The sequence below is a fragment of the Dermacentor variabilis genome, chromosome 2 (assembly GCF_050947875.1).
Source record: "Dermacentor variabilis isolate Ectoservices chromosome 2, ASM5094787v1, whole genome shotgun sequence".
Taxonomy (NCBI): domain Eukaryota; kingdom Metazoa; phylum Arthropoda; class Arachnida; order Ixodida; family Ixodidae; genus Dermacentor; species Dermacentor variabilis.
Window position 1 is genome coordinate 252,602,917 of NC_134569.1, and position 25,885 is coordinate 252,628,801.

The 25,885-nt window shown below is 46.6% G+C and overlaps 1 protein-coding gene and 1 pseudogene across 2 annotated transcripts in view; both read right to left on the reverse strand.

Annotated features, from left to right (window-relative positions):
* Positions 1–25,885, reverse strand: part of LOC142573237 (dual oxidase maturation factor 2-like) — a 547,099-nt gene that overhangs the window by 82,447 nt on the left and 438,767 nt on the right. The window lies entirely within an intron of this gene.
* LOC142573376 (uncharacterized) lies at positions 7,849–10,503 on the reverse strand (annotated as a pseudogene).

Consider the following 25,885-nt stretch of genomic DNA (forward strand, 5'->3'; position numbering starts at 1 on the left):
GTGCGGCAGCATGGCGTCGAGCGTCGTCGTCGGGTTCCTGCCGTAAACCAGTTTGAATGGCGTGATCTGTGTTGTGTCTTGCACCGCCATGTTGTAAGCGAATGTTACGTACGGCAGGACGACATCCCAGGTCTTGTGTTCGACGTCGACATACAATGCCAGCATGTCGGCGAGGGTCTTATTCAGCCGCTCCGTAAGACCATTCGTCTGTGGGTGGTAGGCCGTTGTCCTCCAATACCTTGTCTGACTGCATTGCAGAATGGCTTGGGTGAGCTCCGCTGTAAAGACCGTTCCTCTGTCGGTGATGACTTCTGGGGCGCCATGTCGCAGCAGGATGTTTTCGACAAAGAATTTCGCCACTTCGGCTGCCCTACCTTTCAGCACTGCTTTAGTTTCAGCGAAGCAGGTGAGGTAGTCCGTCGCCACGACGATCCACTTATTTCCGGTTGTTGACGTCGGAAAGGGTCCCAACAAGTCCATTCCGATCTGCTGGAATGGTCGGCAAGGAGGCTTGATTGGCTGTAGTAATCTGGCTGGCCTTGTCGCTGGTGTCTTGTGTCGCTGACAGTCTCGTCATGTTGTGACATAACGGGCGACATCGGCGGTCAGGTATGGCCAATAATACCTTTCCTGTCCCCTCGATAGTGTCCGGGAGAATCCGCGGTGTCCAGCGGTCGGATCGTCATGTAGAGCGTGCAATACTTCTGGACCTAGTCCTGATGGGACAACAAGAAGGTAGTTGGCACGCACTGGTGATAAGTTATTCTTTACGAGTAGATTGTTTTGAAGCGCGAAGGAAGATAATCCGTGCTTAAATGCCCTGGGGACAACGTCGGTGTGCCCTTCGAAACACTCGACGAGGTTTTTCCACTCCGGGTCAGCTCGCTGCTGTTCAGCGAAGTCTTCCGCGCTTAAAATGCCAAGGAAGGCGTCGTCATCTTCGTCATCTTGCGGCGGCGAGTCAATAGGTGCGCGTGATAGGCAATCGGCATCAGAGTGTTTTCGTGCGGATTTATAGGTTACACTGATATATTCTTGAAGTCAGGCTCCACCGCGCCAACCGTCCTGAAGGATCCTTTAAATTTGCTAGCCAACACAAGGCATGATGGTCGCTGACGACTTTGAATGGCCTGCCATATGGCTAAGGGCGAAATTTCGCTGTAGCTCGAACGATGGCCAGGCATTCCTTTTCGTTTGTACAATTATTGCCTTCCGCTTTTGACAACAACGGGCTAGCGTAAGCTATCATGTGTTCATGTTCATCGTTTCTCTGGACTTGGACGGCACCGACGCCAAGGCTACTGGCGTCAGTGTGGATTTCGGTATCGGCGTGCAAGTACGAGCGGCGACTGCATGCGTCGTTTGAGTTCTTGAAATGCGTGGGCCTGCGGCGTTTCCCACTTGAACTCGACGTCACATTTAGTTAGCTGTGTCAGCGGCTCAGCGATGCGTGAAAAGTCCTTGACAAAGCGCTTGTAGTTGGCACACATGCCAAGGAATCTGCGCACTGCCGTCTTGTCGATTGGCTGCGGGAACTTTGCGATGGCAGCTGTCTTCTGCGGGTAGGGCGGACTCGAAACTTGCTGATGACGTGGCCTACGAAAAGAAGCTGATCTTAAGCGAAGCGGTACTTTTCTGGCTTCAGAGTGAGCCCTGATGACTTGACGGCCTCTAGTACTGTCGCAAGCCGCCTAAGGTGATCGTTGAAATTTCCGGCGAAGACGACGACGTCCTCTAAGTAAACAAGACAGGTCTGCCACTTCAATCCTGCTAACACCGTGTCCATGACGCGCTGGAACGTTGCAGGCGCCGAGCACAGTCCGAATGGCATGAACTTGAACTCGTAGAGGCCGTCTGGCTTGATGAAAGCGGTCTTTTCGCTATCTCTCCCGTCGACTTCTATTTGCCAGTTGCCAGATTTGAGATCCATGGACGAGCAGTATTTTGCGTTGCAGAGTCGATCTAATGCGTCGTCTATCCGTGGTAGGGGGTATACATCCTTCTTTGTGATCTTGTTCAGTCGACGATAATCGACGCAGAAACATAAGGTTCCGTCCTTTTTCTTCACCAAGACAACAGGGCATGCCCACGGGCTTTTCGACGGCTGGATGGTATTGTCGCGCAGCATTTCATCGACTTGTTATCTTATAGCTTCACGTTCTCGCGGCGAAACTCGGTAAGGGCTCTGGCGGAGTAGTCGAGCGCACTCCTCGGTGATTATGCGATGCTTGGTGACTGGTGTTTGCCGAATCCTCGATGACGTCGAAAAGCAGCCTTTGTATCGTCGGAGCAGACTTCTGAGCTGCTGTTGCTTAATCAAGGGGAAACTTAGATTAATGTCGTAGTCTGGTTCGGAAACCATGGTCATCGGGGTAGATGCGGCAGAATCCGAGAGGACAAAAGCATTACTGGTTTCCAGAATTTCCTCGATGTACGCGATCGTCGTGCCCTTGTTGATGTGCTCAAACTCCTGGCTGAAGTTCGTCAGCAATACTTCAGTTTTCCCTCCGTGCAGTCGAGCGATGCCTCTTGCGACGCAAATTTCACGGTCGAGCAGTAGACGTTGGTCACCCTCTATGACGCCTTCTACGTCGGCAGGTGTTTTGGTGCCGACGGAAATCACAATGCTGGAGCGAGGCGGGATGCTGAGTTGACTTTCGAGCACGCTTAAGGCATGGTGACTACGAGAGCTCTCCGGCGGTATCGCTCCATCTCCCGACAGCGTTATCGACTTCGACTTCAGGTCGATGATTATGCCGTCCATGCTGAGAACGACGTCTCGTCAACACTCTTGGAGGATAACGAAGGTGTCAGGGTAAGTCCGGTTATGAACGGTACTTCTTGCCGTGCAGATTCCAGTCGGCGTTATGAGGTGTCCTCCAGCGGTCCGAATTTGAGGGCCTTCCCATGCAGTTTTAACTTTCTTCAACTGGGCGGCGATGCGTCCACTCATTACGGAGTAATCCGCCCCTGTGTCCACTAAGGTGGTAACTGCGTGGCCGTCGAGAAGCACGTCGAGGTCGGTGGCTCTTTGTCTGGCGTTGCAGTTAGGCCTTGGCGTCGGATCACGGCTGCGTCGTGTTGAACTGAAGCTGGAACGTCGCGTTGTCGAGTCGTCTTTCGTCGGTGTAGTCTTGGCTTCCTGACTTCGTCAGGACGGCGGCGTGTCGTTATTATGTCGTCGAGATGGTCCCTTCGGTGTCTTCGTCGGCGGTGGGGGATCTTCGTCAGTTCGACGCACAGCAACCGCAGCTCCATCGGTTGCTGCTTTTAGTTTTCCGGATACGGGCTCGCTGACCGGCCCCGGGCTGAGCCAGTGTATGGTCGGCGCTGCGGCGACAGGTAACGGCCTGTTGACGGCGAATGGGACGGTCGTCGAGCACTCCACTGAGTGGCGGCGAGGTAGCCGGCGATATCGCGAGGTCATTCGGCAAGCTGTGGTCGCGGCGTGTTAACAGCGAACCCTCGCAGTCCCATTGCCCGGTATGGGCATCGAGGGTACACATGGCCGGCTTCGCCCCAGTGGTAGCAGAGCGGCGGTGGTCAGGGGCGCGCCAAATGTGCGTCTTCCTTGCGTAGCGGCGCTGGGCGGCGGGCGGGCGTGTAGGCGGCGGTGGCGGCGGTGCACGATGGAATTGTGGCGTTAAAGGTCCCTGGGGCGGTCGTGCAGGGGGGCGTTGGGGGCGGGCGACGGCGGCGTAGGTCATCGCTTCCGGCTGGGGCTGCGGCGATTCTGGTTGCACCTCAGGAACTTCAAGGGATCGCTCAAGCTCATCTTTGACGATTTCGGCGATTGAGGCTACTTGAGGCTGCGACCTAGGGTATAACTTCTGCAGCTCTTCCCGAACGACCGCCCTGATAGTCTCGCGCAGATCATCGGTGGCCAGAGATTGAATTCCTGTGTAGTTGGTAGAGTTTGTGCGGGGGTTGAATTGCCGGTTCCGCATTTCGAGTGTCTTCTCGATGCTGGTGGCCTGGCGAAGAAACTCTTCTACGGTCTTCGGTGGGCTCCGTATTATTGCGCCGAAAAGTTCTTCCTTCACACCGCGCATGAGAAGGCGGACTTTCTTCTCCTGGGGCATATCCGCGTCGGCGTGGCGGGACAGACGGTTAATTTCTTCCGTGAATATGGCAACGTTGGCGTTAAGTAGCTGCGCTCGGGTGTCCAGCATGGCTTCGGCCCTTTTCTTGCGCACGACGCTCGTGAAGGTGCGAAGGAAGCCGCTACGGAACAGGCCCCATGTTGTCATGGTCGACTCCCGGTTCTCAAACCACGTTCTGGCGGCGTCTTCTAAGGCGAAGTATGCATGCGGCAGCTTGTCGTCGGAGTCCCAGTTTTTGAAAGTCGCGATTCGTTGGTAGGTCTCCAGCGAGGATTCCGGGTCTTCAGTAGCTGCTCCGTGGAAGGTGGGTGGGTCCCGAGGATGTTGAAGGATAACGGGGGACGCTGAGGCAGCCATTGGGGTTGTCTTGGCCACGACCTTCTTTGTCGTCTCAGGTAGAAGTCCGTGCCCTGGGGGCAGTCCTTGCAGTCGGCAGCTAGCACCCTGCTCTTGGGCGATGCTGGTTTTGTCGTTGGGCTTCGGGCTTGTATGGCGGCTTTGCGGGGGCGTTCGGTGCATGAACGCACAAGCAGCTCCACAAGGTGTCACGTGGTGGTGACGTCGAAGAACACAGTAGCAAGACTGTGAAAAACAAGGCTAACTTTTATTGGGCGAACCTGTGCCCACAAAAACAGGCTACACGTATAGCACAATGATAGTGGCGAATACGGTCGGCGATCGTCGAAAATCTGATCAACGGGTCAAGCGCGCCGGCTTTTTACATCAATCGTCGAATGTTCCAGACTAATCAATGGGACCCGCGCCGCCTTCCACAAAGTTCTAGATTATTCGCGTCGCGCACACATGCAATCGGATTACACAAGGTTCGGTCACAAACAGTGGATGGAACCATCGATAATATTCCAGAAACTTCCCACACATGCAAGCGCGTCCTGCGCTGTGCGGTAACATTTGTTAGGCGGTGAAACGTGTGCCCGATGAAGACAAGTACACGTGTCAATGCGGCTGTACAGGAGACAACTCAGGTCACTCCATTTCAAGTGGTCTATGGCCACACAGTAACAATCACACTGGATGCTATGTTGCGAGTAGATGATGACAGCAACCCTTATGACGTCGACGACTTCCTACAAGGAGCTGAAGAAGCCCGGCTGTTGGAACGGTTTCGCATACGCCAGGAACAACGTAGGGACGCAAGGCACTACAACCTGCGCCGCAGAGAATTAAGTACCACCCAGGCGCTAAAGTGTGGGTATGGACACCAGTGCGTCGTCGCGGACTTTGTGGAAACTCCTTCGCCGATACTTTGGACCTTACGAGGTAATTCGCCGAGTAGGTGACCTGAATTACGAAGTCATCCCTCTTGAACAAGAGCGATCAAAGCGACACAGCTATGCGGAGGTCGTACATGTAGTTCGCATGAAGCCTTACTACGACAGGCAATGAAAACACATCTATAAATCAATTTGTTTCACACGCATCAGGACGATGCGTTTTCGGAGGGAGACTAATGCCGCGGCGAGCTCTGCACATGTCAGTTACGAGAACTCTCGGGAGGTATCATTCCAAACGCCTCATCGCTAAAGCCCCTAGGCATTACTCATAGCATCGCCATTACTCATAGCAACGCCTCGCGCATAGCGATACAGCGCGTGTCTGCCGTGCACGCGTACACGGCGGCGCCGGAGTCCCCCCGTCCAATGAGACGTCACGGCGTGGCTCCTGGCCTTCGGGGCGCGTGAAAAGTGCGTTGGGCGTAGAGACGCAGTTGACTGTGGAATTGGCTCCGGTTGGCTCTTCTTTTAAATTCTGTGCATGCTCAATATTGCGTTTCCGGGCACAAGTTCGCCCACAATAAACCAGTTCGTTTAGTATGCTTCATTGAAGACTGCAACAATATGACGTAAGGGAGGTACTATATGGGAGGGGATTTGAGGCTGTATATTTGCCCGTTTCCAGGAAATGTGCAGTAAATTTGTTTGCTAACGGAACTCCGGTATCAAGATAACCACTTATCAGCACTTCAAGAGGTGTTGCGTTAGTTTTGTTACCTATGAGAGTTTTAATTTCTTCCCAGATCAGCTTATGATTGTTCCGTATAAGCGAGAACTCATCTCTGTAAAAAGATGACTTTGCTTTCTTAAGATCGGTGTTTAGTGTATTACGAAACTTTTTGTACTAGGCTATGATATCGGAACTTCCTGTTTTGAGAAAACCGGAGAACATCAAGTTTTTTGTGTTCTATTCTTACATAAAGAGCCTTAGTTATCCAATATTTTCGAGCATTTCTGTGCTTTTTAATTGCTACCACAGGAAAAGTGACATTATAATGGTTAATCACTTTTGTTATAAAATTATCGTATGGGTCATTTCTCTCAGTTGCACTGTAAACATCTACCCAATTTATTGTCATGAATTCACAGAAGCTTGCGATATTATTAGATTCACTGGTTCTACTTGAGTAAATAGGAGTAGTTCGTTTTTTTACTGAAAAAAAAATACAAAGCGCAGTAAGAGGTCGCTTAGAGCCAAGGAAAACACCCTAGAAAGGATTGCGTCACGAGGAAGTTTGTGTAACAGATCTACTGAGGTTGATGACGATTTGTTTACTCGTGTTCACGACTCAATCATGTTAGCACAGCCAAACAGAAGCATCAGTTCTGTTAGGGCCACTTGAATAGGAGACGTAGCCATAATATCGATATTAAAATCCCCAATCGCAATAATGCGCCATTTATTCGAATTCGCATTTTCTAAATACTCAAACGGAATAGAGGCCTCTGTGCTTCCTTACGGGGGGCGGCACAGCACAATTACAAAAAATGTTGCGGTGTTGTGCACTAACAGGCTCCAAATTATCGAAAATACCCGTGTAATCTTTCTGCATGTCGAAAGATAGGCTTTTTCACATGTATAGGGTCACACTTGCTCGGCCTTGTTTCTTAGGCTTTGCGCATTTAAGTGATAAAAGGATAGGCTATTATTTGCACCATAAGCAGATACCTTTAGCAGTTCTTGAAATGAATCAGCAGAAAAATAGGCCATACTTCAACTTCTTTTTAAAGGGAAAAACATAAAGGCACACAGTTCTAGACAATTTTGCCTAAATCACTCACATTGTTAATGCAAAACGGCGCGAGTACTTGGTTCATTTGGAGCAAATATCTTCCCTTTCTTGGTGCCTCAGCGGTTCTTGCCTTCGCGAGCCACAGTAGCTTGCTGTTTTGCGCAGTTAAGTTGGCAAAAAATGAATATTCGTATTACATTGCTTGAGAGTGCTACGCTTGCAATCCACTGTGCTTTTGTGGACAGTTTGCAGAACTTGATGAGCACTACAGGAATTCTGTCGGAACGAGAGGGAATACGATGCAGCCCATCAACATAATTCTTTCTAAGCACTGGCAGATCAAGCTTGACAGAGAGATCATTATGTTTCTCCATTAAATCTTCGCGTTCAGTTTCAGACAAGCCATGAGGTTCCATGTTTTGTTTACTGCTGTGTTCATTCAAGGGCATTGAGCTCATTGCTTAACTCTTCAAATTTTTCTTTGTCATTCGCTGCTTAGAAAATATCAACCCCCTTTGTATCGAGCGTAATGCACACGGTCGTGGCTACAAGAAGAATGGTTTATTGATAAGAAGGGAACGTGTGTATAGCTGCGCTGCTCTCTTCGTGTGCACAGTGTTGCTATCTTAGTTAGCCGTTGCATCCTTCTTTCTTTGAAGAATGGAAACACTGAAAACACGGAAAGCACTCAACGTCGAAGAGTAGCAGTCAATATTCCTAGGTTGTTTCAGTCTGCCGGAATCCGTGCGTGTAGGCCAGGCGATCTGGTGGTCTTCGCGGTCGGGTAGATCGCCTTAGTGAATCGGGGAGGTTGGGTGGGCCGGATGTGCCTGCTGGTGGTCGATCCGGTGCGGCATGCGGAGGTTCAGGCGGCTGCTGCGAGGCTGCGCTCGAAGATGAATCGGAGGTGTCGTCGCAGTCGTCCACCTGGTAATGAATGGCTCGACGGAACGCTCCTGGTGTTTTGCGAAGGTGCTGTCTATTTTCGACGGAAAGCCCGGCCATCCTCTGTCAGAACGGTGTACGACCTTGGGGCCACGAGATCTTGGACTTGCGCCTTGATTTCCCATCTACCAATTCCGAGGATGCGGACGACGCCTCCCTTCTGTAGTGGAGTTAGTGGTCTTCCTGTGGTCCTTGCTTGAACATGTTTTTGGACGGGACCTGATGATGATGATGATGATGATGCTGAAAAATCTGGAAGTAGCGTTCTGAGACTTCGTCCCATTAACAGTTCGGATGGTGATCGACCATCCTCGAGAGGTCATACCCTGTAATTGAGAAGGCCCAAACAGAAGTCCTCTTTCTTCCTCTCAGTCTTGCCAAGAAGCCGTTTGACCACTTGTACGCCCTTCTCAGCGAGTCCATTGGACCTGGGAAAATGGGGACTGGAAATCGTATGCACAAAGTCATAACGAGCCGCAAAATCTTTAAACTCTTTTGACGTGAACTGCGGACCACCATCACTGCAAACTTCTAGTGGTAATCCATACCTTGCAAAGATCTTCCGTAGTTTATGGATGACAGTCGTTGCCGAGTTATCCTTGATATGCTCGACGTCTGTAAAAGTAGAGTAGGCGTCGTAGACAGCTAAAAATGCTTTCCGGCGTGTTAAAAAGATCTGTACCCACCCTCACCCATGGCCTGTCTGGAACAGTGCGTTGGCACAGGGGCTCGTCAGGCTGTCGATAAGCAAACTTCTTGCAAACCTCACACCTGTCAATGACATAGGTAATATCTGTTGACATTCCTGGCCAATACATCAACTTGCGAGCCCTCGACTTGCATTTTCCTAAGCCGAGATGCCCTTGGTGCACTCGTCGCAGCATTTCTGTTCGCATGCTTGCACGTACGACTACGTTAGTTTCCTTGGGGAGTACTCGGTTGACTACAGAAAGTTCTTGTGCGAAGGACTTTAGCTCACCTTCTACAGGTATTGAAGACTGCAGGCTGGAGATAACGTCTTGCGCCGTTGCAAGAATGGCCGTTGCTGCCTGCAGACGAGATAGGTTTGCTTCTCCAACAACGGCAGTCAGGACGCCCACGGCATGAAGTTAAACGACCGTTGAGCCTTTTTCTGGTTGTTTCTGTGATGGGATTCGTGACAGGGTGTCGGCAACAACCAATTTGCTGCCTGGAACATACTGCTACTCAAACTCGTACTTCAGCAGTCGAAGAAATATCCGTTGCAGACGGGGTGGCATGTCGCCTATTTCTTTCTTTGAAATAGCCAATAATGGGTTGTGGTCGGTTTTGATAACTACATGTCTTCCAGTAACGTAATCAATAAACTTTTCACAGCCGAATGTTATGCCCAGGGCCTCTCTTTCTATTTGGGCGTACCTTCGCTCAGTTTCTGCGAGTGCTCGCGATGCGTAGCCTACCGGGCGCCAGTCGTTTCCATGTTGTTGGAAAAGCACTGCTCCGAGTGCAAATGCTGACGCATCCGTCGACAGTTTCGTGGAAAGCTCGGGATTAAAGATAGCCAGGACGGGTGCTTCCGTCCATCTTTCTGAGCAGCACCCACTCACGCTCGTGAACATGCGTCAACTCGAAAAGTGTGTCGTTTGTAATCAGGTTGCGTAGGGCCTCAGTGTGGGCTGACAACAGTGGCAAGTATTTCCCGAAATAGTTCACGGTGCCAAGCAAGCGTTGAACGTCTTTCTTGGTAGTTGGCGGAGGGTGGTTTAAAAGGCACTTTATCAGGTCGGGATGTGGCTAAATACTTTTGGAACTAATCTTATCACGCAAGAAGCTAATTTCAGCACGTCCAAAAATGCACTTTCCAGCATTCAAAGTTAGGCCCTCTGCCTGTGCCCTTTCCAGCGCTTTGTACAGGCGTTCATCGTGCTCCTTTCGCGTAGAACCCCATACTAGCACATCGTCAATGTACACACGTGTTCCCGGGAGGTCGTCGAATATCTGGCTCATTGTACGCTGGGAAACTTCGGGTGCAGATGCAATACCGAATGGCAGTCTGAGATACCGATGCCTACCAAACGGTGAACTGAATGTGCAGATTTCTGATGTTTTTTTCTCGAGGGGAATTTGATTGAACTCACTGTTTGCATCGAGTCTACTGAAATACTTTGCATGCGCTAGAGCACCTTCGATTTCTTCCCGGCATGGCAACTGAAAGCGATCCCTCTTTACCGCCCTATTAACTGCCCGCGGGTCCATGCATACTCTTAAGTCTCCATTTTGCTTCCTCACGGTAACCAAGGGACTTACCCAGTCTGACGGTTCTTCCACCTTCTCGATGATGTTCGCAGCATTCATACGGTCAAGTTCTTTCTTAAGTGGCTTCTTGAGGGCGTAAGGAACACGCCGGGTTGGCTGAACCACAGGGACAGCGTCCTTTCGGAGCACCATTTTGTACTCGCGCCGCGTCCTGCCAGTGCCCGTGAATAGCCTTGGGAATGCCTGCTTTAAGCTTCCGTATGTCTCGCTGCTGTCCACCGAGTTCACTCTGTTGACCAGACCAAGTTGCTCACTTGCCCCGAGGCCCAGAATGGCTTGCTTCTTTACTATGAAGAACTCAAGTAGTACACGCCGTTTGTCCAACTGCACGGCGAGGCGAACTTTTCCACAGTGCGGTATTTCGCCGCCGCCGTAATGGCGCAGGATGCTCCTTGCGGGGTACGGCTGCTGTTTCGTTAGTTCCGAGCCTTTTGAACAGCGAACGCGGCAACACGTTAGCCTGTGCTCCCGTGTCGACCTTCAGCTGCACATCGGTTCCCTCAATGCTCGTTGTTACAATCCAGCCGCGACTTTCAGGGCCACGCTTACTTTTCGTCGACCTGATCTCCAGAACGTCGAAGTCATTGTTACTCTCCGCTCGTTCGACACGTCATCAACGACTGCTCCCTTGCTCGTACCGCAGGCGGCAAAGTGGTTAGGCTTCGTGCACTTATTGCATGTTTTGCCGTACGCCGGGCACTTCTTTGGCGCATGCGAGAAGTTGTAATACCGGCATTTGGCGTCCGTGTTTAGCTTGCGTTCGTAAAAAAAGGTTCAATCTTGTTTTCCTCCGTCCATGCCCTATTTTGCGATTCGGGAAGTTCCTCAGCTTTGCAGCATTCCACCGCTGTGACTAGGGTCAGGTCTTTCTTTCGAAGAAGTTTTTCTCGTAGGGAAGAGCTGCAAATGCCATAGAAAATCTGATCCCGCAGCATGGAATTTCGTAAATCCCCGAAGTTGCACGTTCTTGCTTTTAGTTGCAGATCCCGAAAGAACTGTTCGAATGGCTCTCCGTGTGCCTGACGACGCGAGCGAAACACATATCGCTCATAAGTTTCATTACACTTAGGCAAGCAGTAGTTTTCAAATGCTTTAACCAAAACGTCGTAGTCTTTAGCTTCCTCCGGTGATAGGTTCGGAGTATTAAACACGTCAATTGCTTCTTGACTCGCAACATGCAAAAAAATTGCAGCTTTCTGCTCCTTACTGCGTGGCTTCGTGAACTCAGTTGCTATCAGGCACAGCTCGATGCGTTGCTTGAATGTCTGCCTGGACGCCGCTGCGTTGTCGCCCACTTGCAGTGGCTCAGGCGGGCGCAGGTCGGTCATGGTCCCGTGAGCGATCCCACTTCTGACACCATGTATCAAGCGTAATGCACACGGTCGTGGCTACAAGAAGAACGCTTTATTGATAATAAGGGAACGTATTTATAGCTGCGCTGCTCTCTTCGTTTGCACAGTGTTGCTATCTCGGTCGGCCGTTGCACTCTTGTGCAGGGCTCCGATTTTCTTATCGTGTTCATTTGAAGCTTCCATGAGCTTATCATACGTATCAGACATGTGCTGCACAGACGAATCAATGCTGCTCACTACATCTTTAAGACCAGATATCTGATCGACCTTCACTGTAAGCGCAGCAAGCATTCTACTTATGTGCGCCAGCTGCCTGCTCAAGGCAATAAGCGCATTACTTTTGTGCTGTCGTACAGTGTCAGCGCTTCGAAAGGCTGTGCCGCGACATGTCTAACTCTTGATTTTGGCTTTGGCTTCCGCGTTTTTTGATCTACACGTGCGCTCCAACACCTGAGCACTTTCCCAGATGATAACGTAGACCGCATTCCGCACATGTCATATAATTGTCATCAGCCACTAATTCCTCAAAACATGCTAGCCATGATCCGCCAAGGTCAGTGCTCATCGCAATGCACAGGTTGCAAAAATACAAAATTTCCAAAATGTTGGCGCACTGTAGGTTTCCATAGAACGCTTGTACACGCATTACACGAAAAAAAAGAAACACTTGCTCGGGCATTAGGGGCAGCAGCAAAAAAAGTAGGAATATGTAGAAATGCGAAATAATTTGCACTTCCGATCACATTCCCTCTTATCACATTCGCATTGAGTCACTTTTAGAACTTGTTTGTGCATGAGCATGCATTAACCACTGCGACATAATTTTTTTATTTGGTATCGGCCATGTAACGATGGGCATAATTTTTCTTTTGATTTATATGATGCTTTAAATGTTATTATTGTTACGTTCCCTTACGCACCCATATTCATTTTAGGTGACTTTAGTTTCCCTAAGATTGATTGGTCCGGTCATTTTCCTGTTCTCAAAGAGTCCTCAAGTGAAAGTGCCGCCTTCGTGAAAATATGCTGCGATTTTAACTTCACTCAGTTAGTCACTACTCCATCGAGCACTACTTTGTCCAGCGCTAACGTACTTGATCTAATTCTAACAGCTCCTGATCTCGTGCATTCATTTTTTTACCAGGACTGAGCGACCACTGCGTAATTAACATTTGAATTAAAGTAATTGTTAAACTTCTCACCAGTGACCCAAAATCCATCAGAGATTATAACAAGGTCGATTTTTCAGTTATTAATAGTGATCTAGCAGCCCTCTTGGAAGGTTGCATGCCCAGTTTTTATGAGCGCTCTGTCGAGGACAACTGGTCAATGCTTAAAAAAATGTTCACCTCTTTCTCAAAATGTTTCTGCCTAGATCCTCTAGTGTTCATGGCATCTAGACACAGACGCATAGCCTTCACCGAAAGACTGTAACGCCATTAAAGAATGCGAAGACCTCATCGAAACGTGGGAGGCCAAACTCGTTTCCGAGGGCCAAGGAGGCAGCGAAGGCCAGAGGGTTCCTGGAATGAGGAGACCTCCCGCCTAGAGTAGAACCGGGGCTTACCCCGGGATGTTGTTTCGAAAATACAAGTTTATTTCTCCTCCTCCTCCTCAATGTCTAGAAAGCAAATATGCACCTCTGGGGGTTATGCGCCGCAAGCGAAGGTCACTTTGGCTTAATGCGGCCTTAAAGCGCTTTCATAATAAAAAAAAAAGCACTTTTTCTGAAAAATAAAGTTCAGGAATGGACTGGACCGCCAGTCATAGAATGATCGGACCGCATATCAACAGGTCGTCTGCAAACATAAAAATGCGATTAAGGACGCCGAGCCCACTTTCTTTGGCACCACACTACCTCCTTTGTTAAAAGACGACTCCAAAAAGTTCCGGAGTGTTGTTAAGCGTGCACGCGAAAACGTGTCGTCAATAACTGATGACAGTGGCGTCACTGTTTCTCCTTCGCAATGTTTTTACGTATTCAACGAAGTATTTTCAAAAGAATTTTTAGATGAGCGTGCTGAGTGCCTGCAAAAATTTTGTGACGCGAACTACGGTTGCTTAGTCGTCAATTTTTATTTATATGAGCTTTTCGCTCAGACTATAAATTCTGGTGTGTTGTCTTGGGATTGGAAGGTGGGCAAAGTGTTGCCGTTATTTAAATCAGGTGACACTGATTCTGCGCTAAATTATAGGCCAATATCATATGACCAGTGTCCAGTGGCGTACCCACGAATTTCTTTAGAGGGGGGGGGGGGCAGGGGCTCACACAGCGGCTCGGCCTCCTCCTTCTAGAATTCGTCGAGGGATCAAATACATTAATAATATGTGCATTGCAATTGCAAAAGATGCTGCAAATGAATTCTTGAACGCTACGCATCGTCAGGACAAGTAAAATATGTATTTCTTCATAAAAGAATATACTCGTATGTCTAAAAAATTGCGGTCGACATAACTTATATCAGTGCTTCCAAGTTTTCTGTCTATTTAATATGTAAAGAAAATATCACACCAACTTTAGAGTCATATCAGTATGAAACCAGAAAAGCAGTGCATGCTGCTGACATGAAAAATGTAAAGGCCATGAAATGAACAAGTTGAGGACAAATATTTTAATAAAACTTTGTTAACCTCCCTGCCTTTTTCTCATTTGCATCTCTGTTGCTTTGTCATTCAACAACCTTGTTTACAATTTTGTATGTATGCAACGACCAGGGGAAAATCTCAATGACGCTGTCCATTGTTGGAATGTATTGCGCAGGAGCTGCTGTCATTAGTCGTGTATCGGGAGTAATTGCACCGAAATTATAGTCGCAACAGAGGTCCCATATAAAAAGCAGGAGTTTTGAAAAATATGCGAGGACGAGTAAAGAAGAGTGAGCCAATGCAAATATATGACTAACGGCGTACTTTATTTAAAAGTAGTATCCATGGGCATTTAGACATTTGTCCCACTGTAAAACGAGTCACATCATTCTCGTCTCACAAAAACTCCTTGGGTTCCTACTTCAAAAAGTCTGTAACTGACTCTTTCACGTCATCGTCCGACACGAATCTGGTTTCCTTGAGCAGTTTTTTTCAAATGCTCCAAAATGTGGAAGTCGCAAGGCGACAGGTCTGGGCTGTGTGTCAGATGTTGCAGCATTTCCCACTTAACCAGTTTTGTATTAACCACATCTGTAACATGAGGACGGGCATTGTCGTGGAGTAGGATGACCACATTTCTCAATTTACCACGTCGTTTGTTTTAGAGCGCAGCTCTTTGGCGTCCGTTCCTGGGTTTCGCGTCGTCGTCGGCGTCGTCGTCGGCGTCGGCGTCGGCCTCGTAACCAGCTCCGCCCCCCTTTCATCCCCCCAGCGCTAGCAGCGACCGACTGATACCGCTGGATGCCGCTGACGCCGCTAGAGAGTCAAGATAACGTGACTGCATAGAACACCGTCGCCGCCATGCAGAAAGAGTATCAGTCAAAGGCATCAGTCAGTCGCTGCTATCTCTTCCCTCCTCCCTTTATCGTGTTGTCCGCTTGCTGCGCGCGCTTCTGCCCCCATCGTTTGCCGCTGGGTGTACACGCCGCCCCCCTCCGCTTCCGCTTACTGCTGGTTGCTCTCGACGGCGGCGATGAGCCTCCGCTTCGGCGGCGCGAACTGCAGGGTCTTCTCGGCGGCGGCGATGAGCTTCTGCTTCAGCCTCGCTTACTGCTGGTTGCTCTCGACGGCGGCAATGAGCCTCCGCTTCGGCGGCGCGAACGGCAGGGTCTTCTCGGCGGCGGCGCTTAGCCTCTGCTTCCCCCACGGCTGTGACAACCTCGCGAGGCACTTGTATAGATATCGTCTTTGAGAATCAAGCATTGGTGTACCAAGTCGAACATATATCAGTCTATTTCTCCGACCACAAAGCTTCCTTCATGACTGTCAAGAACTGTTAGTGGAGTCTTTGTTAAAGGAATACGTGTGAAAAATAAAAAAAAAAATTCTGTGATAGCGCATACATGTGTTGCTCGATTTCTTTGCCTCAATCTATCCAAAAGGTGAAACAGCTTATTTGCTGCGCTCAAATTTCGCATTAGGAAGTAACGTAATCGTCGGTAATTTTTTTGATTGGGACACGCTCCCGTCCGACATTTTACAATATCTAAAACGATTGATAGTCTCTCCAGGTTTAGCAAATGGCCGCCGACAACCAAAAACATCATTCCGGCGGAAATGACGGCTTTTGCTTTCCTTGGGGGTGGTGAATTCAGATGTTTCTACTGTAAGCTTTGTCGCCCTGTTTCAGGCTCTCAGTAGTGGCACAATGATTCGTTCCCGGTCCCAATTGCAGACAAAATGCCGTCACCGTCATTGTGATATCGGATTATATAAGTCAAGGCAGCGCCGAACCTCTTCGTCTTCTGATGGTTGTTCAATATTTTGGGCATCCATGGCGTACACAAGATCCGATAACCGAAGTGTTCATAAATTATGGTATGACCCGAACCGTGACTGATGTTTATACGCCCTGCCAATTCATCGATGCTTATTCTCCGTTTTTGCCTAATCAGCCTTCGCAATTGTGTTGGGGTGATTGCACGGTGGCTTTGGCATGGTCTTGGATTGTCTTTGCAACGTTCACGTTCTTTGAACCGTTTTCTCCAACGCTTCACAGTGGCCAAGGAAATGCAATGCTCAACGTACACGGCAGCCATATGACCACTAATTTCTTTTTGGGAAACATCTTCAGCTGCCAAAAACCTCACGACACCACGCTGTTCAACTTCTGGAGTGTCCATCATGCCACGGAACCAAGTTCAACCCAGTGTACGAGAGCATTAAAGGGCCCTTCACCGGGCTGCATAACAAGTTTTGCTTATTCGCTGAAAGTTGTTACGTGTCTTCTAGGGAATTTACTACCAGAAAAATTTTTCAAGTCGGCTCTATAATAGCCGAGATAGGAATATTTCAGTGCCGCGAACGCATGATTTCAGGAGGCGAGCTCCACTGCATAGGGAGACTCTTCACTCGCTCCGTCTAGCCTCCGCAAACGAAATTCCTTCCCTGCGTTCCCCCATGCCGGACCTCGAAGAACGCGCGACACATACGTCATGGGCCCCGCCTTCACATTTTTTTCTCATCGTTTTTTTTCGGCGCTACGCACTTCCGCCGACAGCGTCGCGCACGAGCTGCTGTCTCGTTCGCGCAGCGCAGCATTTTGCGCGCTGTGCACAAGGAAGCATGACCAGCGGTATAATTCAGTGCTACACGAATACTGAGGCAGAACAAGTGGATCGCCGAACATGATCACGCGCTGGAACACGGTACAAAATGGCATAGTTTCACTATGTGCGCAGGTGACCGCACAACCGTGAAAACAAGCTGACGAAGCGAAAGTACATCTCTGTTGCTTCGGTGGGAAGCAAAACAAAAAAAACACGCAGGCATTATGTTTGTACGTGTGTTTTATTATTTCTCTAGACCTCAATTAGTGAATTCAAGCAAGAGATCACACAGATGACAGATGTTGAATAATTTTCAAAGTCACGTGCCACCACGAGCGACGTCACACTGCGCACGTCAGCGCGTAGGCGCAGGTACACGAGCACGTCATCCTCCAGCTCAGAGCCCAGCGGCCGCGAGGAGTAGGAAAAACGGCGTCCGGTTTGAAATTTCCGATCTTTCCGCGGCGCGTAGCGATGTAATACTTTTCAGACACGATCGTTATCGCGCAATGCGTGCTATGCGCTTGTCAGTTCAAAATGGCTAGAACTGGTAAGGGTCCCTTTAACGGACCTTTATCCTCCCACCTGCGTGTCCTTTCTCTAAATAAGAGATTGCTCTGTGCCATGCGCGTGCCTCGCACATAATGAACTGAACCATTATTGCGCGGGGTTGGTTGGCTCGCTTTCATTTGAGTAGCTCTCGTGCATTAGAAATTCAAATATACAATATAATATACAAATGCGAAGATACAGCTTGATAAAGGGCAACAAGTGTCACTGGAAAAGTTCACTGCACCTATACACAAAACCTCGCAACAAGATATTTAAATATACGTATAAGTCTCCAATAAATCCTTATATATAAGAAAAAGTAACTGTATATAATGCTCCAAACAAGGCAATAAACATCTTGCGCAACAACAGATTCACAGATCACAGCCCCCCACTCGCTCCACTCCCCTGATGTATCGCGCGCGACAGGAGGCGGCGCACTTCCTCCCCAATTTTCTCCATTGCGCACACACGACTGAGCCACCATCGTCAGCTCATCCATGCCCCGTTCCTTCTCCCCCTACGCTTTCACTCGCACATAGAGCATGCAGCGCGCGGTCACGATGTTATCGCCCTCGGACTTTATACGGAACATGAGGGCGACGTTGACGGCAAGAATGCGCCTAGAGTGCCCATATAATTGCTATCGCAATAGTATAATAAGAGTATCCGGCAAATGAAGCAACCCGTGGCCATTACTTTCCGCAAAAGAAGAAGTAATAAAATTGAACTTTCACCATACGAGAATTTGCTGCGCCGCAACGTCTTTGTTTTTCTACTGTGGTGCGGGACACAGAAATGAAGAAAACACAAGGAAAGCATATTGGCCATAACAGATTGCCTATTTGGGTAACTAATGTGGCAACCGAAGGAACGTCGAAGAAAATGTGAGATGCTTGGTCCACAGAGAACCATAGACATACTGCTCGGTATTCTACACCAGGGAGACAAAATTTTGCTGAGAGGTCGCGCTCAAACGAACGAGTTGCACTCCGTCCCTGCAGTGATGGCGGCGAGCGACCATTTTTTTTTCTTTTTCTCGTCTGCTAGCCAGAAGACGTCCAAAACTATGCCAGCCGAAAATCCACTCGGCCAGAGAAAAACGAACACGTATCGAAGTGCGCCGCGCGGTGGTCGGGGCAACACAGAAAGATGCATGCGCTCTGGCTGGTTCCGGCAGCCCGCGTGTAGCGAGCACACACACACACAAAAACAAGAGGCTCAATGTGTCCTCGCGAATAAAAGTCAAAGCAGAAAAATAAATAAGACCGTAGTTACCTTTGCTGGCTGTAGTGTCTTGACGTGGATTCTTTGACGCAGGTGAAAAAAAAAAAAAGCGGCCGTGGCTTAGCTTGGTTAAGCCTGGTGATTGCGAAGCAATAGTGTGTTATTCTCGGATCAGCTGGTAGTATGGCTGGTGGTAGTCTTGGGTTATGCTAGTGTTACGGCTTACAGTGAATCATCTAAGAGGTGAGAGGAGCGGGAGTTAGGCCGCCGTTGGCGGCTACCGCCTCGCCTCGCGACGGCGTGAGATGGGGCCCCGTTTTTACACAGCTGGTGTGACGTCACTCTAGGTCACGTGGTGTGACGTCACGCAGCGAGGTCACGCTAAAGGTCAATAGTGCCTACCACCGCCTCGCCACGGAACGGGCTGAAGTGCGACCTAAAGTAGTATTGCTTCGCAATAAAAAAGTTGATAGTCTTTTCTGTGACATTACGGAACGAAAGGACCACCAAAACGCTTCGTCCCATCGGACCTCACTGCGTGCTTTGTCAGCTTGTCTGATAGTGTGTTGATTTGGCTTTTCTCGTTGTGTGATCCCAAGTACGACTTTAGGAAAGTCAATGTAGCTTTGGCGTCAAAGGTTTATAACAGCTTTAAAGCCACAATGTTCCTGAGTTGAAAATCTAAAGCACGACTTTGGAAATGTCAATGCACCTTTTGCATCAAACGTTTGTGAGAGCTTAATGCCCATAAAGTTTCAGAATTGAGATTCATGCGCTCCGTAGATTCCGCGGCCTCCGCGTGATTTAATCTATATCAATGACCTGCCATGTAGCACAAGAACTAGACTTCGTATTTTTGCTGATGACTGCGTCATCTACAACGCCATCCATAACCCTGGTGATTCCATTGACCTACAAGAAGACATAAACACTATCGTTTCATGGTGTGAAAAATGGTTCACGCCTCTTAACCTTAATAAGTGCCAATGTATGTCCTTTTCACGTAAGCGCAGCATTACAAATTACGCGTACCACATAAGCTCAACTACAATACCACGAACTGACTGCTATAAGTATCTAGGTGTTAACTTGACATCGTCATTATCATGGGTTACTCACATTGAAACAATATGCGCAAACGCCTCGCGCACACTTGGTTTCTTGCGTCGCAATCTGAAATCTGCATCGCCCGCTATTAAAAAACTTGCATATCATGCATACATTCGGCTGAAACTGGAGTACGCATCATCTATCTGCCACTCCTCGCAAGCATACCTCACCTACAAATTAGAAGCCATTCAGAATCATGCTACACGCTTTATCATGTCAAACTACTCAAGTAAAACCAGCATAACTGAACTAAAATGCACACTCGATCTGGCCAGTCTCCAATCACGTCGTATCATCTCGCGTCTCTGCATGCTTCACTCTTTCTACTATCACCAAATAGCCAGACACCCTCGACTACAACCTCCGCCTAGAATCTCTCCCCGCCTCAACCACAGCTGTCCAATCGCGCACATTCACTGCCTTACGTCTTCGATGAAGGATTCTTTTTTCCAAATGCAATAGCGCTGTGGAACACTGCCCGACTGTATTGTCTCTTCCGCCGACCACACGACTTTCCGTGAGAAACTAACAATCCACTACACCTAGAATGGTTTGTCACAAATGCATTTGCTACTTGACCCCTTTTAAGTAATTAATTGATAGTGATTCGCTCTTACGCATAATATGTTTTTAATAGTATTTATGTAGTATGTATTTTGTTGTATTTTATGGTTTCTTTACAGTGATTTTGATGATAGTACCGCTTGCTCGGTTCCCTCCCGAGCGTTGTTTCCTTTTCTATTCTTCGTCTATCTTCCTCTTTTCCCTCCTTTGCGTGATGGAGACTTCCTCATACTTTGTTCGCCCCCGCCTTATGTAATGCCTCCGGGCCTTTAAGGCTTCATTAAATGAAATGAAAAGAAAAATCAAATCCATGCGCTCCGTAGATTCCGCGGCCTCCGCGTGATGCTGCGACGAGCCCGCTCGGCATGAAAACGCCCTTGAATCTTCGTGCTCGTATGGGGCTATCTGCGTTATGCGACTTCCGGTGCATGGGCGTTGCCGCGAAATCCAGCCCGATTTCACAATGTTCGCGCTGAAAAGTATTTTCGAGCGTGAAAAAGACCCCCCCCCCATTCTAGACAAAATCCAGCGTTATTTCCGGCGCCGGGGGCTGTTTTGGTCGGCGGCGAACGACAACACGAAAACATTTCGGGGGGGGGGGGGGGGCTGAATACGCCCGTGCTAGTGTCCCTTGTACGATCTTTCATGTCGTTTATTCTCATCTGGTCACCTTTTCGAAACTAATTATTTTTTGACATCTCGTCAGCATGGTTTCAGGAAGAAATTCTCCTTGGGAAATGCTATTAACTTCATTTACTGATGAACTATTAGTAGCTCTAGACATGGGATTTTATATTGATCGTGCATTATTACATTTCCATAAAGCTTTTCACCTTGTCTACCATGAACTACTTTATCTTAAGCTTAGTACACCAAATCTCAACTCTAACATTCTTGCTTGGATAAAAAAGTTTTTGTTAAACCTGCAGCAATTTGTAACTACCAATGGCTACCATTGTTCTCTCTGTCTTGTCCTTTCAGGAGGGCCCCAAGGTCCTGCCATTGGGCCCCTTCTTTTACAAATTTTTTTTACCTGATTGTATTAACTCTTCTAGAAGGCTTTTTTGCAGACGACTGTGCTGTATATTGCGTGATTGCCTCTGATACTGACACATCACTACTACAGACTGGCCCAAACAATATTTCTAATTGACCTAACTCATAGAAAATGAAACTCAACGTGACAAAGTGCAAACTAATGAAAATTTCTTGTAAATTTTCCACTAACGCTTGTAAGTACAACATAAATTGTTTCCCTCTCGAACAAGTGACTGCTTACAAATACTTCGGGATCCACACTAATTCTAACCTGTCTTGGCCAACACGCTATATTGCCAGTGATGCTAATGAGGCATACTTGCGCCGTAACCTTTTCAGTGGCCCATCTAAAACTTTATAAAACTTTTGTTCATTCCGAACTAGAATATGTATCAGCAGTGTGGGATCCATTTGCTGAAAGTCTTATGGTCGCCTTGAAGCTGTACAGAATAGTAGCGCAGGCTTCATTTTTTTCCAAGTACTCCCGTCTTTCCAGTGTTTCATCATGAAAACGGCGTTACGGCTTCCGTCCCTCTTCGTGCGCAGCAAAGTAGCACGTCCCGCCTTATTTCGTAAGACTCACTACGATAAGCCCCACCTTAAGCAAGAATTACTTTCCCAGCCCTCGTCGTCCCACTGACCAACACTTTCATTCTTCTATCCCTCAGACTTGTAATGACTGGAATCACTTGCCCACCTCCATTGTACATATTACGGACCCCATTGACTTTAAAAATATGCTTGAATATGTTACCTGATATTTGCGTTTTGTTTTTTATATTTATTGTTACCACTCCTTTTTTCAAAGCCCTATGAGCCATGAAGGTAATCACTTGCCCACCTCCATTGTACATATTACGGACCCCATTGACTTTAAAAATATGCTTGAATATGTTACCTAATATTTGCGTTTTGTTTTTTATATTTATTGTTACCACTCCTTTTTTCAAAGCCCTATGAGCCATGAAGGTAATCACTTGCCCACCTCCATTGTACATATTACGGACCCCATTGACTTTAAAAATATGCTTGAATATGTTACCTGATATTTGCGTTTTGTTTTTTATATTCATTGTTACTACTCCTTTTTTCAAAGCCCTATGAGCCATGAAGGTAATCACTTGCCCAGCTCCATTGTACATATTACGGACCCCATTGACTTTAAAAATATGCTTGAATATGTTACCTAATATTTGCGTTTTGTTTTTTATATTTATTGTTACCACTCCTTTTTTCAAAGCCCTATGAACCATGAAGGTAATCACTTGCCCAGCTCCATTGTACATATTACGGACCCCATTGACTTTAAAAATATGCTTGAATATGTTACCTGATATTTGCGTTTTGTTTTTTATATTCATAGTTACCACTCCTTTTTTCAAAGCCCTATGAGCCATGAAGGTAATCACTTGCCCACCTCCATTGTACATATTACGGACCCCATTGACTTTAAAAATATGCTTGAATATGTTACCTGATATTTGCGTTTTGTTTTTTATATTCATTGTTACCACTCCTTTTTTCAAAGCCCTATGAGCCATGAAGGTAATCACTTGCCCACCTCCATTGTACATATTACGGACCCCATTGACTTTAAAAATATGCTTGAATATGTTACCTGATATTTGCGTTTTGTTTTTTATATTCATTGTTACCACTCCTTTTTTCAAAGCCCTATGAGCCATGAAGGTAATCACTTGCCCACCTCCATTGTACATATTACGGACCCCATTGACTTTAAAAATATGCTTGAATATGTTACCTGATATTTGCGTTTTGTTTTTTATATTCATTGTTACCACTCCTTTTTTCAAAGCCCTATGAGCCATGAAGGTAATCACTTGCCCACCTCCATTGTACATATTACGGACCCCATTGACTTTAAAAATATGCTTGAATATGTTACCTAATATTTGCGTTTTGTTTTTTATATTTATTGTTACCACTCCTTTTTTCAAAGCCCTATGAGCCATGAAGGTAATCACTTGCCCACCTCCATTGTACATATTACGGACCCCATTGACTTTAAAAATATGCTTGAATATGTTACCTGATATTTGCGTTTTGTTTTTTATATTCATTGTTACTACTCCTTTTTTCAAAGCCCTATGAGCCATGAAGGTAATCACTTGCCCACCTCCATTGTACATATTACGGACCCCATTGACTTTAAAAATATGCTTGAATATGTTACCTGATATTTGCGTTTTGTTTTTTATATTTATTGTTACCACTCCTTTTTTCAAAGCCCTATGAACCATGAAGGTAATCACTTGCCCAGCTCCATTGTACATATTACGGACCCCATTGACTTTAAAAATATGCTTGAATATGTTACCTGATATTTGCGTTTTGTTTTTTATATTCATTGTTACCACTCCTTTTTTCAAAGCCCTATGAGCCATGAAGGTAATCACTTGCCCACCTCCATTGTACATATTACGGACCCCATTGACTTTAAAAATATGCTTGAATATGTTACCTGATATTTGCGTTTTGTTTTTTATATTTATTGTTACCACTCCTTTTTTCAAAGCCCTATGAGCCATGAAGGTAATCACTTGCCCAGCTCCATTGTACATATTACGGACCCCATTGACTTTAAAAATATGCTTGAATATGTTACCTGATATTTGCGTTTTGTTTTTTATATTCATTGTTACCACTCCTTTTTTCAGAGCCCTATGAGCCATGAAGGTAATCACTTGCCCACCTCCATTGTACATATTACGGACCCCATTGACTTTAAAAATATGCTTGAATATGTTACCTGATATTTGCGTTTTGTTTTTTATATTCATTGTTACCACTCCTTTTTTCAAAGCCCTATGAGCCATGAAGGTAATCGCTTGCCCAGCTCCATTGTACATATTACGGACCCCATTGACTTTAAAAATATGCTTGAATATGTTACCCGATATTTGCGTTTTGTTTTTTATATTCATTGTTACCACTCCTTTTTTCAAAGCCCTATGAGCCATGAAGGTAATCACTTGCCCAGCTCCATTGTACATATTACGGACCCCATTGACTTTAAAAATATGCTTGAATATGTTACCTGATATTTGCGTTTTGTTTTTTATATTCATTGTTACCACTCCTTTTTTCAAAGCCCTATGAGCCATGAAGGTAATCACTTGCCCACCTCCATTGTACATATTACGGACCCCATTGACTTTAAAAATATGCTTGAATATGTTACCTGATATTTGCGTTTTGTTTTTTATATTCATTGTTACCACTCCTTTTTTCAAAGCCCTATGAGCCATGAAGGTAATCACTTGCCCAGCTATATTGTACATATTACGGACCCCATTGACTTTAAAAATATGCTTGAATATGTTACCTGATATTTGCGTTTTGTTTTTTATATTCATTGTTACCACTCCTTTTTTCAAAGCCCTATGAGCCATGAAGGTAATCACTTGCCCAGCTCCATTGTACATATTACGGACCCCATTGACTTTAAAAATATGCTTGAATATGTTACCTGATATTTGCGTTTTGTTTTTTATATTCATTGTTACCACTCCTTTTTTCAAAGCCCTATGAGCCATGAAGGTAATCACTTGCCCACCTCCATTGTACATATTACGGACCCCATTGACTTTAAAAATATGCTTGAATATGTTACCTGATATTTGCGTTTTGTTTTTTATATTCATTGTTACCACTCCTTTTTTCAAAGCCCTATGAGCCATGAAGGTAATCACTTGCCCAGCTATATTGTACATATTACGGACCCCATTGACTTTAAAAATATGCTTGAATATGTTACCTGATATTTGCGTTTTGTTTTTTATATTCATTGTTACCACTCCTTTTTTCAAAGCCCTATGAGCCATGAAGGTAATCACTTGCCCACCTCCATTGTACATATTACGGACCCCATTGACTTTAAAAATATGCTTGAATATGTTACCTGATATTTGCGTTTTGTTTTTTATATTCATTGTTACCACTCCTTTTTTCAAAGCCCTATGAGCCATGAAGGTAATCACTTGCCCACCTCCATTGTACATATTACGGACCCCATTGACTTTAAAAATATGCTTGAATATGTTACCTGATATTTGCGTTTTGTTTTTTATATTCATTGTTACCACTCCTTTTTTCAAAGCCCTATGAGCCATGAAGGTAATCACTTGCCCACCTCCATTGTACATATTACGGACCCCATTGACTTTAAAAATATGCTTGAATATGTTACCTGATATTTGCGTTTTGTTTTTTATATTTATTGCTACCACTCCTTTTTTCAAAGCCCTATGAGCCATGAAGGTAATCACTTGCCCACCTCCATTGTACATATTACGGACCCCATTGACTTTAAAAATATGCTTGAATATGTTACCTGATATTTGCGTTTTGTTTTTTATATTCATTGTTACTACTCCTTTTTTCAAAGCCCTATGAGCCATGAAGGTAATCACTTGCCCACCTCCATTATACATATTACGGACCCCATTGACTTTA